Source organism: Desmodus rotundus, chromosome 5 (genome assembly GCF_022682495.2).
Source record: "Desmodus rotundus isolate HL8 chromosome 5, HLdesRot8A.1, whole genome shotgun sequence".
Taxonomy (NCBI): Eukaryota; Metazoa; Chordata; class Mammalia; order Chiroptera; family Phyllostomidae; genus Desmodus; species Desmodus rotundus.
Genome location: NC_071391.1, coordinates 128,213,199 through 128,227,940, shown reverse-complemented (window position 1 = coordinate 128,227,940; position 14,742 = coordinate 128,213,199). Strand labels below are relative to the sequence as shown.

The following is a 14,742-nucleotide window of genomic DNA, read 5'->3' as shown; positions in this document are numbered from 1 at the left end:
CTTGAAGAAGGAGCATTTAGAGCAAAGAGAAGCTATTCTCCTCACCCTGGGTTCTTTTGTAAAGAGCAGGATGTGAAGAAAAGCCTTGGTGGGCAGGTTCCTCCTCCAGAGTGGCCAGCAATATAAGGCCGTGTTCCTCTCATCTTCAGATAAAGAGCTATTTTAGACTCCCTGAACTGACAATAAATAAAACATCAAACTGTTTTTGTGAATCTCTCCCCACTCCTAATGTTCTCCCCCATGTAAAGTCCACTACTTTAAAAAGCAGGACAAAAGTTACGGACACTTTTTCTTATATCCCCCACCTTCCTTTCCTTGCAGGGCCCCTCCCTCTTTCCCACTTGGTTCAGCTCTGGACCCTATATCCTGCTCCCTAAGTAATTCCCCTTCCCTGAGCAGCTGCAGTTTATACCAGGACGGTCCCGTTCCCCAGCGACAGGCTTTCTACCTACCTGGGGACAATTCTGGTTAGAAGATGAGAAGCTATAGCCTCACCTAAGTGAAGAGAGAACAATTCCCTTTAGCAACTCCTCTTTGAGTGACATGGAGACACGCCTTGCTATGGGTCCTAGGAATCCCTTCCCTTCCTTCCTCCAGTTCCCTATCAAGAATTCTCTCCGGTTAAGAGTGGATAGGGTGGAGACAAAAGTGATATCGCAAACAGGGGCTTCTTTGCTGAGGGTAACAGAGGATAGATTTCTTAGAGCCAGTAAGGAGTCTCTGCTCTCACCACTTGCTCACAGCAGTAGTCTAGGAGCCTGCTGCTCTTTAACCTGGGCGCCGCTCTCACCCACTGCCCTGCCTCTGCACAGAACTGTGTGAGTCCCAGGGGAGGGAGGCAAGCCAGGGCGCAGGAGGGGCAGACAGAACATGGGTGGGTGTGAGGGGCCAGATGGGGGTAGGCGAGGGGGTGGGGTGCCTAATTGTACTGGTGGGAAGCGCTTGGCTAATAATCTCATATGCACATTCACTTCTCCTTTGCTGTGGCTCTGCCTCTCTCCTGGGAGATGCGGCGGCTGGCAGGGAGGGCGCCTGGGGATAGGGGGAAAGGAGAACACGGAGGGGGCCCTGCTGCAGGGAGGGCCCTCCTTTCCCCTTCCCACTGCTGCTCATCCCCAGTCAGGCGCCGTCTGCTGGTCTTGACAAACATTTCTTTCCCTCCAGAATAAAGTGATTGCCTCTGTATGTGAATGAAAAGCCAGGCACATCTATCATAGAAAAAGAGAAAAGGATAGAAGGAAAGGGGAGAAAATCGTATGTGAGCAGCAGTTGCTATCATTCTTTTGAGTCAGAGAACTTTTTGCTTCCTTCCAAGGTTCTATTGTTTCTTTTTGAAACTCGCCATTCCCCTAACACACACTTTGGGTGTGATTCTTCTTCTTCTTCTTCTTTTTAATCAGAGTAGCACACTTACCAACCTCTGCCAAATAAAATCCTGTGTGAATTTTTCCTACTTCATTCCTAACTTCTCTTGAAAAGAGGGAATTAACTGGCTAGAGTCCAATCAAGGAACATTAGGGATGAAGTAAGCCCCTGAGGGTGGGGGTGCAGAGGGGCTGAGAGCAGGGCTGGCAGGGTGGTGGCTTCAAAGAAGCCTCATAAGCAAAGAGGTGATGTTGAATGTGTTGGGTCAGTAAACTCCTTCCATATTCAGCTAATTAGACAAGGGGCCCACAAGGAAATAATCTTTGAGCCTAATAGATGAGGGTGATGGGAAGCATAAAGGTGAATGACAATATGATGACTTCCTAGCTAAAAATCAAGGCAGGTGTAAATGAGGTTTAGTTTGCAATTTGAGACTCTTGCCAGTATGCATATATAGATGAACAAATGAGCCAGCCTGTTTGTGTTAGAATTTCTTGGAATCATAAGGTATTTTTCTCATAATAGGGAAAGCTGGTATATGCTTGAGAAAGTGTAAAAAGAAGATTCACATGTGGTATATTTGGGGGGGGTAAGATCGAATCCACCCTTTGTGTTTTGAAAACTGCAGGGTTGACTATCCAGGTTCGTTCTTCTTCATTTTCTCATCACGCCATGCTTCATTGGCACTATTATGAGGTGTCACTTACAAGGATTGCAGGGTGCTGAAAGCGCTAGTGGCTGCCCCAGCATCTCTGTGCCAGCTGACCCAGTTGCAGAGATTATGATGAGGTTTAAAAAAAAAAAAAAAAAAAGCACGGGGGAAGCAGGTTTTGAGATCTCTGCAAGATCCAATTTTATTTTGCATGTGTTTAAACAAATAAGTGATGAAAATACCTTGTAGAAAAATTATATTTTTCTAGTTAAATAAACAGTAAGGTGTGTGATTGTAAATGATAACAAAGCAAGCCTGCTTTGTAATTAAGAATGCTACTGAAAACCAGCAAGAGTTGAGAATAGACCAGTGTGCTCATTCCGTATGGCTTTAGTGATGTACCATATGTGCGGGGCATGGGATGATGCCAGTGCCGTGCTCAGGTTCCCATCTCTGCTCCCGGCTCTCCTGAGTACCTCCGCAGAGTTTCGAAAATTAGCTTAGAGCCTCTCAGTGATTCCAGGAGATAAAGGAATGAGAAAGCCATCACAGAACTGAGCACAGCAGAGCCAGCCCTTCTCCTCTCACAAATAAGAGCTCCGGAAATTATACTGCCGTGATTAGCTTATACTATTAAAGGGCAAAAGGGCTTTCCCAGAAGGGAATGTTAACAGATTTTAAAAGTGTGGATCGTAATTGAGGTAGCCCAGTGCTGTTATATAAGGATAATGGTAGCTTGCATTTATAATGTTTCTCTTTCTGAGGCACTTTTGTACACATACTAAACTTCTAAGAGGACCGGTGTGTTTTGGAGGGAGTTGTGAATATGATTTTCTTCATAGGGATACTGAGGCATACTGTAGATGCACCAAAAAATGGAGCCAAATCACCAGAGTCAAAGAGGAATTTGAATCCAGGCTTTGTGGCCCAGGGCCCACAGCAATTCCAGGAGCTCACAGGTTTTGAGACTGGAACTGACAGGGTCCTCCATGTCTTGAATGATTGATCCGTTGGAGTACAAATTATTACAAGGAGCAAGGCAGAGAGTTTTGCTCCCAGCAAGTATTAACAACAGTGAATGCTGTAGAAAGGCTGGTGGCACCTCACTGGTGTCCCAGGGATCACTCCATTGATTTAGCTGGGGAGGTTTTTGTCTTCCTTTTGTTTTTTTCTCAGATGCAGGAGGTGGCTGTTTGATAAAGCTGATTCCTTTGCTCTTTTGTCTAGCAACCAAGATGGCAAAGCTTTTCACAATGTATTTGACTTTGCTGCATTAAAGAAAAATTTAGCTCTCCGTAATTCATTCACATGTGTGACCCAGAGCATTTTTGGCTATGAATATTCTGTTAAAATAGACACTCCTACCCCACACCTCTGCCTTACTTGGCTTCTTCGACAAAAATGTGCATTGCTGCAGTGTAATTTTAGGCAAGATTGTCAGCTAATATTTCTGAAAGTATCTTCGAATCAATAATGGTCCAAGTAATCTATGACTTGAGGGTAATTTTTGGTTGACCCCACCTTTAATATACTTAATTCTCAGATTGTCCAGTCATGTATTCAGTAGATATAGAATATGTACATGTTTTAGTTTTGCTAGACCAGGTACCATGGAAGGTCAGGTAATTATGGGGATAATGGGAATCAAGGCGAGAGAAGAGGAGCCACAATACTACAGGCATGGCCATCAAAAAAAGTTTACAATTTAGTTCTAAAAATCTAAGGTATTGATTGTTAGAAAGAGTTAATCTTTCAACAAGCGAAACTTGCTCTTTAAAAACAAAAAGCCTGTATCTTATGTGTATGTAGCAATCATCTGGGACGCTACATGAAATGATCTGATGAAAACATCAACGTAGTAAATTTTATCTACCTCACTTTATACTGTTCTTCAATATTAATGCTGGATAAAGAGCTCCTTGCACAATTGCTTTCTACCATGTTGCTGCACATCCTTCCTCGAATAAAACATAGTCTTATTTTTCAAATAGGGGTAAGGCTTGTTTTGCAAATGCATTTAAGACAAATGATTGATTCATTGACCTAAATGTTCACTAATGTATAAATAACTGAGGCAGCTTGACTAGTGAAGATAATTTTCAGAAACATATCTGTGTGAAAATTTGGCCCCTGCCACATACATTGTGTAAACTTACTAAGCTACTTAATCCTCACTAAGATTGTTTTCTCAATCTATAAAATGAGAACACAGAGTTCCCTCTAGTGAAAAATAAATGAGACCATGAATTTGATCAAGTGTCCAGGCTATAATAGGCCCCTAATAAACGTTTATTAAAAAAAAAAACTTTTTAGGTTGTTCCCACATCTTGGCTACTTTGAAGAGTGTTACCATGAACTAATAATCTCTTCAAAATCCTGATTTCAATTCTTTTAAATTTTTTGAGGAGCTCCTATACTATTTTCCATAGTGGCTGCGCCGTTTTCTTGTCACGGTTTCATAAGGATTCCAATTTCTACACATTCTCGTCAAAATGTGTCTTTTTGATAATAGCCATTCTAATAGGTGTGAGGTGGTTATCTCCTTGTGGCTTTGATTGAGTGGATAAAGAGAAGGTGGTTTATACATACAATGGAATATTAATCAATCTTTTAAAAAAATATATTCTGCAGTATGGGATAACATGCATGAACCTTGAGGACATTATCCTGAGTGAGATAAGCCAGTCACAGCAAGACAAATTCTACCTGATTCACTTTAATGAGGCACCTAAAATAGTCAAACTCACAGAGTCAGAGAGGAGAATGGTGGTTGCCATGGGCTGGGGAAGAGGAAATAAGTTGACAATCAGTGGAGCCTAAAGTTTCAATTATACAAGATGATGAAGTTCTGCAGAGCTGCTGTACCACATTGTGCCTATAATTAACAGTACATACACTTTAAAAGTTGTTAAGAGTCTAGATCTCATGTTAACAGTCCTTACATGATAAAATTAAAATTTGAGAAAAGATATTTCAGAGAGGAGACATGTAGAAAAAAACAGACCTTGACGTCTGGAGGCCTGAATTCTAGTTCTAATTCAGCCAGTTATTAAGTGTGACTTTTGGCATTCATTTCCAACTTCGAACATCAGTTCTCAGACAGGACTTAGCTCTAAAAATTTGAGGAGCACATTCCTCTCATTTTATAGGTGTGAACACAGAGCTCTAAATAATTTAAGTGAACTGAACCCATTGAGTCACAGATAATTAGTAGCAAAGTTGAAAGTAAAACCCTTATTTTCTAACTCACCTTCCTCCTTATTTAAAATACTCTTCCAGGAAACCTATGTTCCAGCACTGGGGAGGGGCTTCACTAATTCATCCACCCTTCCACCTGAGTACTGAATAACCGAAGGCAGTTCTTCTTAGGTAACTACCTGGGATTAGAACCTTGGTCTTTGGGAAGAGAATAGAGCAGCCTAATTTAGTAGAGAAAACCATCTTTGATCTGATGTAGTTCATCACCATAGTTTGCCATTAATGCCTCATTTACACTACATTGTGTACCTGTTTTTAATGAAAGACAGTCATTTTTTGAGTTGTAAATATTCTCAATAATAATTTTGGTTATGGCTTTTTGTATTATTTTGTAATTCAGATGGGTGTTATTTTTCAATTGAACTAAGATCATTTCCAACTTTGAGTCCTAAGATTCCTTTAGTAATAAAGATTTCATAAAATGCTAATGGTCTTTCTAGTCTTTCCCAGGGTCCTATTGATTCTAAACAGACTGTAACTAGAGCTATTCCAGCAGATTGCATTGGGGTTCCTTAAGCCATCTGGTTGTCCTCATCATTAGTTAGCGGTGGTTGACGTTGGTGCACAAGAACCATACTGTGTAGGTCAGGCTCAAGGTACTTGACTAGTACGTGCCTCTCAACTGAGGTCCTAAGGAATGTCTCCTAGAACAGCACTTGCTTCCTTTCCTTGGCCTTTTGCCCCATCCTTTTTGGTCTGTGTGCGGTGTAGAATATCTCTCCACACAGAAATTGGTAATAGCCTTTTAAACTATTCCATTCTCTCACAAAACGCAATTTTTTTTCTTTTTTAGCGCTGATTATATAACAATGAATTCCCTCAAGATTTTGACAGAACTTAGTAAAAACAGGTACATTTTAAGCATGTATTTTCACAGAGCCCTCATATAAAGTGCCTCATTTAATCATGATAGTCACCCCGGCAGGGCTTGTTATGATCACCATTTTGCTGACGAGGAAACAGATTTAGAGAGGTAATGATTCTGCCAGGGTCGCTTAATTAATAAGCAGCCGCAGTACTTTTGCTTTTCCGCTACAGTAAGAGAAGAGGCGGGGTTTGAACAAGAATACTTCCTTTGAATTGAGAAGACCTGACTTTCATCTCTGTTGTCATTTCCTGGTTCCCCTCTCAAAAAAAAAGTGTTTGGTTTTTTTTTTAAATTAAGAATATAATAAGCCTAAGATATAGCTAACTCATAGTTATTAAGAATTTTAAGTGAACATTGATGTGAAATTTATATATCCTTCTAGTGGAAGAAATTTTAGTTAATATTACATTTTGATACTCAGCAGAAAAGTAAGTAGTAAGGTGGGGGTGGATTAATAAATGAGGGCCATTTTCAAATTCAGCAAAGCATTGCACTTAGGCAGTGATAAAGTTATTGATCAAATAATAGCAATTATAATAAAATACCTTATGACTAAAATATGATTCTTGGATAAATGTCCTTTTAACTTACCAAGTATATAGGCAGATGAAAAGAGCCTGCTGTACTGATTATGTGAATTCAGTATCTGTGGGATTTGTGAATTGGGACCGAGGTTGTATTGAGAAGTGGTTCTTCTGTATACTTTCAAGATATGTGGGCTGTGTACATATTAAGTTTTACATGAAGTTTCTATGAATTTTGTGGCCACTTCTATTGTGAAATTCAAAATACTATTAGATCATTTTTTGGATATGGGATCTCCAGTGTTAAATGTATTACATAATGCGACCCACAATTTTTTATGCAAAGCTCTGGATTTTACTCTATGTTCATGTACATTTTTATATAGATAAATTGATGAGAAAAAGTATTATAACATATTTCTGAAAGCTAGCAACTAGAAAGAAATGAAATTTTAAGGTAAATGGTAAGGGAGTGATTTTTAATATGTGGTAAAATAGAGCACAACGGCATGGACTGATTTGGACATCACTTTTACAGAGTGGCTTTGATTTTCTGGATTGCTGTTGGAGTAATATTGGTACATGTAATTATTTACGTCGTTCAGACTATCTTGGCTGCTAGTTACTATTTCATCATAATGGCGTATTTTACTGGATAACTATGGGATTCAGACCCAGCAAACAAAAGTGTTGTTTTTGAGGCTTCTTAAAACTGAGATGATTTGGGATTCTGAAATCTCTAATTTTATATTAAGGTCAAATTATTTAATGTGTGGATAGTTACCCAGCATATAGTACATTGCTATGAGTGATCGTGATGTGTTCTAAAAAATATATTCATAAATATATTTTATGTTGAAGAGAAGTGTGTAGTTTTCCTGATGAACTTTCCATTCAAGTTTTTCAAGATTTTGACTTTGTTAATCTGATTAATACTCTAATTCATGTCTGTGGCATTTTATGTGTAATTATCCTCTCAATTAGCAAATATGTTACAATCTGTTGTAGAGAAATAATACTGGGGCATGAATAATTTAAATACCGCAGGGAATTTTTGCCTAAAATGTATATTATAGAAACTGAACTTTGTTTTGCAGAACATTCTTTAGTAGTATTCCTATTTAATATTTCATATTGATTCCAGAAAATCTTGCAATATTGAACTACTTATGCCTACATACATATTGAAAATTGATCATTTCGAGATTAAATCTTTCCAAAGATGAGTGCTGACACTTTCCTCAACACACTAAGCTACCCTTCCTTGAAGTTCACTCTTAACATTTTCAGAATTGCAGTGTGCTCTATCAGTCACTTTTCATGTCTACTATCAAAGTATTAACATATGCTGGGATAAAATGAATATTAAATTAATCTCTGTCAGCAAAGTGGTTAATTGGACATGCTGTTAAATATGCAAATCATGTATTTCATTTCCCCACTCGCTTTTTTCCATGGGACTTGTTCTAAGTGAGATAATAGAGTTTTTGAGACTGCTACAGACAACCTATCCTACCTCAATTAAAATACAACGTTGCTGATGGGCTTCTGATAAACATCTTATGGAAATGCCTTGTGTTTTAGTATATTCACAAGGTATTTATTGTCTGGGCGCCTTTGTAATGGTGAAAATATAGAATAGTCTATTTGTGCTCGCCAGCAATAAATCATTTGCCTCAGGAATTTTATTTTTAAGCATAACATTTGCCTTTTCAGAAAATATAAATTCAAATTATATTTACACAAGAAATAATTCACCTCTTGGCTTCTAGTGAGGAAGTGACTTAACTATTGTAGGGGTATTTCACTATCTAATTTCTCCAATAAAAAGCCTGTAAAGATAAAGAACGAGGATTATGTAAAGTGGTGGTAAATGGCAATTCAATTATTCATTTGCTGAATATCACTTAGCTCTTTTATATGGCCAGTACTCTCCTAAGCCTTTAGCAAACTATCGACTCATGCCATCATCACAACTCTGGGAGATAGGTCATGTGAGCCTCCCATCATGCACGAAAGGGTGTAAAGGCACAGCAACATTAAGACATGTCAAGGTCGCAAAACTAAAGTCATGGCCTTCAATCCGGCAGGCTCACATTCAAGCACGGGTCCTTAACTCTACATTATGCAGTCAACAAACATACTGTATCCTGAAGGAGTGTTTTGTTTTCTCATCCAGTTTTTATTACCCGTAATCCATAAAGGACCAACCAAGGGTGACTATCTGGATTTCCTTTGTTTAATTTTCAACAAGTCATTTCACTGAAGGTTTTAGTGCCTTATCCTTATCTTCCAATTGTGTTTGGAAGCATCTTGCTTCTTAACTATGTAGGGCTCCGCGGCCTCCCTGTGTCTCCCTTTTTCAGCACTTTGTTTTGACTGGTTGACTAATCTGTGTATCCACCACCACATCAAGAGTAAAGGAGTGATTGATTTAAGATGCTTATTAATGTTTATTAACTTCTTTCATTTTAGCTGGCAAATACATTCCCACCAAACTGATAGATCTCCTTTGATAATAGACTAATTTGCAAGCCTTGCCATGATTCACAATTAAAAGGGGACAGTTGCAATGTATCTGATTATGTGATTACATTCTCATGATTTGAAAGGAACACTTCGGTAAATGGTTAAAAAATCATATAGTTTAGAAGACAGGGTATAAAGAAAACACTGACAATTTATAAAAAACTTTAAGTATTTATTCTGATTTTATTTATGGTTTCTTAATTATGAAACCTTGAAGACTTAAAAAATGAATTGTGTTGTTTATATATGCATGGTATTTATATGACTACATGAAGAATTTAAGCATTTCTTTCACTCATTTCTAATTAGATTCCAAGGTGGGCATGATTCAGAAAGGATGGTAAATGCTTTGAAGTTTGCATCTCCTAGCTACATATTTCTTAAAGATTCTTTTGTTTCTTCAATTTAACACCAGGATTTTTGTTTTAGTTTATTTGTTGGCATTATGTTCATTTCACTTATATTAACATTGCAGAAATTCTAGGAATTTCCTATCGAGATAAAGGATTACTGGTAGATTTCATTGTATCCACTAACTGGCCCTGGGCAAGTTTCTAAATCACTGTGGGCCTCAGTTGCAAGAGTGAAATAGGCCTGTACTATCTACTCCACAGGCTTGGTGTGAAGACTGGATACTTTATGAAATCTTGTGGCACAGAACCTGATAAATGACTGCTGCTCTTCGAGTAATAGCCTAACCTGTTTCCAGCAGTGGGTCTGCTCTGCTCTGGACTCCATTAAGGAAAAAACCAGGAAAGATTCAGGTTATTAAAACGACTATGCTCAGAGTCTTTTAAAGGAGACTATCTTCTTATCATGCTAGGGTGACTTGGTAGATTACTTAAGAAAAGACAAGTTGAAATTGAGATTCTTTCCTGGTGTTTGATTTACCCAGAAAGAAATAACACAGATATTAACAAGAGGATATTATGCAGAAAACCAACAATTATTATGCCCTGTGTTCATGTGGGCGTTGAACCAGGAAAATTGCATCAGGGCTCAACCGCCAAGACTGCTGATGCATCTTTGTATTGAACTTCGTTTTGTCTTAGGGAATCTTTTCAGAATTTAAATTAAGATGCCTTCAGATAGGGTGTAAGAGGAGGGGGCATTGATGATCAGGAGAAAATTAAGAAAATGTTTCCACCTTTATATTTTTCTTTGCCCAATCAGGCTCTGAAAATGTCAGAGCCAATGCTAAGCCATCATTCTTTGGCCGTGTTATAGCTGAAAGAGATTTCAGTGAGAGACACAGTGTTTCCTGGCCCAGAAGAGCTATGCCGCTTCTTTCGCTGTAGCCACTTCGATGCCACAGCCGAATGGTGAGAGTCTAGCAGCTAAACAGAACATAAGCATTTCAGATACTAAACCAAATGAAAATGCCCAGCAATTGTAATTTAATCAGCCATTTTTTAAAGATAAGTAGCCAATTTTATAAAATAAATGACGGTTTTTAACAGGAACTTAATATCTATGCTTGACTTTTTCCCCTTCTTTCTAAAATCAGGCTGTCCTGGAAACCATGTAGTAAGCAAAATTTTGTGGTAGTTTGAAGATTAAACTACCACAGTTTAATTGGTAGTTTAATTGTTTATTGGCCCTCCCCCAAGGTCCACTTCTTGTGATATGTGAGTGACAGCAACCAGTTTAATTTATGAAATCATGCAGCTTGAATTTTTCCCTAAATGAAGATGATTTTCTAGATAACAGATAATGGTGAAGAATGTTCTCAGAGAAAGCATTGCCTGGCTTCTGGGTCATGTGACACATGAGTTTAGGTCCCACCCCCATTATTCACGCATCACGTAGTGTTTTGGAGAATCTGGAGACTTTTCATATGGAGTGCCTGCCATTTGAGAAACAGGGTCCCAGAGAACATGTCTTGGCAGTCTGCACGATGACACTGTAGGAGTTGAGAAACCAGAGAGCCAGTTTCCAGCCAGGGAGTCATTAAAAGGTTCATGAAGGAGGTGAGCCTTCAGAGCAACTTAGTAACATGGATACATGGTACCTGGGGAGGTAAAATGGGAAATTAACAAGAACACAGAGCATGAGCAGAAAACACCACCTTCAGTCCTTTTGTCCCTTGATTTTTAATAGTGCAATGATTGCAAATTCAGTCTTTCTTAGTCGTCTCAGACAATTGGGTCTGACCACTGAATGAGTGTGTGTCTGTGCGTGTGTACTTTCTTAGACGTGCAACCGACAAATGATGCATTTTTTTCCCATAACTGGTGAAAAGCAGCATAGAAGAAACCTGATTCTTAGTTAAGCTGTAACACACAACGCTGTGCTCACTAGACACTAGTGTGGAGTGGCCAGACAGGAACCTGTTCTTGAGAGCTGGACAGACATATATAGAGAAGAAAGCGCCCCACCGCTCGCCCCCAAGGACAGTGCACCGTCTATCTGCCCCGTGTCTTTAGGATGCCTTATGCCCTCACTGGTGAGAGAAAATGACAAAGGAGAAAGATGTAGGGAGCTGACTTCTGTTTTTACATAATTTCTTTCATTTAGCCTCCTCATTCACAATATGCAGATATTTAGGTTATTACCAAAATGTGGGTGTTGGCACACACTCTGCTGGCAAATCACAGTTGCAGTGAGAGCCAAGAATGCAGAGAGCAGTCAATCAACAAGTGCTTATCAAGTGCCTGCTGCTTGAAGTAGGACATGGTCTTAGTGCCTGCCAAAGGACACAGGGACTGAAAGAGGACTTCGAATCCGTGATGCTGGTTTTGGCTTTCAAATTTAACCTGCCTGTCTGGTGTTCCCTCCAAGCACCTCAGGGAGGCCTTCCAAGTGCCCTAGAGCAGCCAGCAGGATTGCTGAGCACCATCACTTTTTCATTCTATCGCTGCCTCCCAGAGGCCCCGTCTACAGTGTGCCATCAAATGGACTGGGCTGTAGTGAAAGTTCTGCTTTCATTACAGATTCTAGAGGAAACTAGTCAATGCCCTGTTGGTAGCTGTAGTTTGGTTACATTTCAGTCTTCACATGTGTAGAGCTCTTAATGTTGAAAGACAAAAACAGAAATGGTTCCTTATGTTTTATCTCACATAAACCTACAAATTAGGCATGGTGGATTTTACCTCATTTTGCAGGTGGGGAAGTGATGTGTCTTGGTCACTTCGAGTGGCCTGACTAGTCACATGTTTATAAATGGCAGAGCAGGGACTTGAACACAGTATAATGGTTCCCAGAGCCCAGTGAATGCTTATGCAGTGCAAATAAGTGAGCACTGGCTCTCTGTGTCCTGTCCTTAGAAACCCATGGAGTTGAGTAGACCTAATGATTCTGCAGGGATTCTGGGAAGGAATTACTGAAAGGCCCAGAACTGGTGGGCTAGAAGAGAAAGAAGAAAGGGGTCGAGGCCCATTAAGAGAAACTAAAATAAAAGTTGAGATTGTTTGGTGAGATGGTCAGGATTAAAGATTGGCCTTTAATACATTTTGTTAGTGTTATGGTTTAATTTTTTTGTTGCTTAATAGGGTTTGTCTTTTGGAAAAGACATGAGGATTCCAGCTTGAATGAGGAACTCACTAGCTTTTGATCATTGTCGAAATAACTCAAAAAAGTGTACATACAACCAGGGAAAACAGGCTTAACACATCTATATTTAGTGTTGTGTTTTTTGGATGAACAGTGACAAGAAGCTGTATATAATTAAAACACCCAATTACTTGTGGGGAATCACTTAAGAGCACTCTGCAAATAGAGATATTCTGTCAAAAACTTATAATTAAAGCTTTGTTTCTGCACAGAAACACAGAAACTTGCAGAGAGAATCTCGTTTGGAAATGTATTTTGCTTTTCATAGTATGAAAATGATACCTAGTGCCTGGGTGGTCAGCATTCCCCCCGAAGCAGAGAGCTCACCAACTAGGTGCAAGTGAATGCTACCCGGTGTTACCAACTAGTTTAGAGATTATGCTGAGATACTCAAAGTATGTGTTTGTAGAAACATGCCCTACATTTTTAAAACAACACTCTAAATGCCCTGGATTAAGTTCCCTGAGGGCAGGAAGTTTGATTTGTTGTTTCTATGGCACCTAATATAGTGCCCAACAGTAAATACTCAAACATACATAACTGTTTATGGAATGATTCCTAGGCCTTCTTATATAGGAACAATGATAGTTCATTGTTATTGGAACTGACTTTAGAGCGAGATGCAGCCAGCAGAGGATGACTTTTGAGCCCTTTTAATAGCCTGAAATACCTAAATGTTTCTCCCATTGCCTGTGATCCCACCATTAGGGTTCATTCTTTAGTGTCTTCATAGCTTTTATTAAAATTTGTTGTATGTTGAAAGTGTGTGAAATTTGGAGTCGTGGTCCACTAGTTGCTGGCCGGATGACCTCTCTAAAGTGGGATAAAAATGACAATTCCTGTCTTTATTGAACTATGTAATATGAGGAATAAATGAAATAGCATTTGTAAAGTGCTATATAAATTACATTTAAAAAGAATAAAAACATTTTTAAAATATATGCAAATAATTTGCTTAGGAAATAGCCATACTTTAAGCTGATGTAAGCTGATGATTCTTAAAATGTAAACTTCATCAAATCCCCTAGGGAGCTTATTAAAGCCAAGGATGCCTGGGTGGTACCCTAGAGAGTCTGCTCAGTAAATTTGGGGAAGAACTCAAGAATTTGCATTTCTAAATATTCAATTTAAGGAATTCTAATGTAAATGGTTCTTGGAGAACTCTTTAAGAAGTAAGGTTTTACAACATTATCAAGTAACATCTTCAATGGCTGGCTTTTACCTAGCTCTTTGGAAGCCTTCAACACATGGTCTAATGAGTAATTTGGAAGTGATTGCTTTATATCTGTAGGACACAGGGAACTCACTAGGATAGAGGTAGAATACCATGGACGGCTATCTTAAACCTGATATCACATTAGTCCTCAATTGCTCCGAATAGACTATTAACAAGGATACTGAACAATGATAAAGTCTATTGCTTTTCTCCTAGGAAGGAGTATTATACATAAAATGTATTCATATAGGAAGTGGATTGCAAACAGTTTTTTTAAAAGGTTCAAAGCTTTTCTTTTAATGGAATGGGATGTCCCTACTATAGCTAACTTTTGTTCTCACTGTACAGTTGTACTTTTGAGGGTGTTATGCAATAAGTGGATGCACAGGCGCACACACACAATTTAAAAATCTTAGTCTTCTAGCTCTTTTGTCCTTCTATGTGTACATTCTTTGGTCCTCTATTCCCAATATCCATAGAAAGGATTATTTTAGTCTATAATGTAAACTAAGGTGTCCTTTTTTTTCCCTTCAAGTAAAAATGTCTTTTGATGGTTAATACTTTTTTCTTTGACCAAGAAAGCTTTGATCCAGCTGTTATTTTAGTATATATTTCATCATATCCTATTTATAATATTTTAGATTTTGTAATGTCTTTTCCAAGTTTCCTCCCCTTTAATGTCTGTGATGTTTTAATGTTACATCTTTTATGAACTTCCTTTTTCTTGGTCTCCTTCCTAAATCACCTGTACTTTTCTTAAAAGGACATTATTATTAGA

The 14,742-nt window shown here is 38.7% G+C and overlaps 1 protein-coding gene across 26 annotated transcripts in view; it reads left to right on the top strand.

Moving 5' to 3' along the window:
- Positions 1 to 14,742, top strand: part of NRXN1 (neurexin 1) — a 1,071,808-nt gene that overhangs the window by 670,210 nt on the left and 386,856 nt on the right. The window lies entirely within an intron of this gene.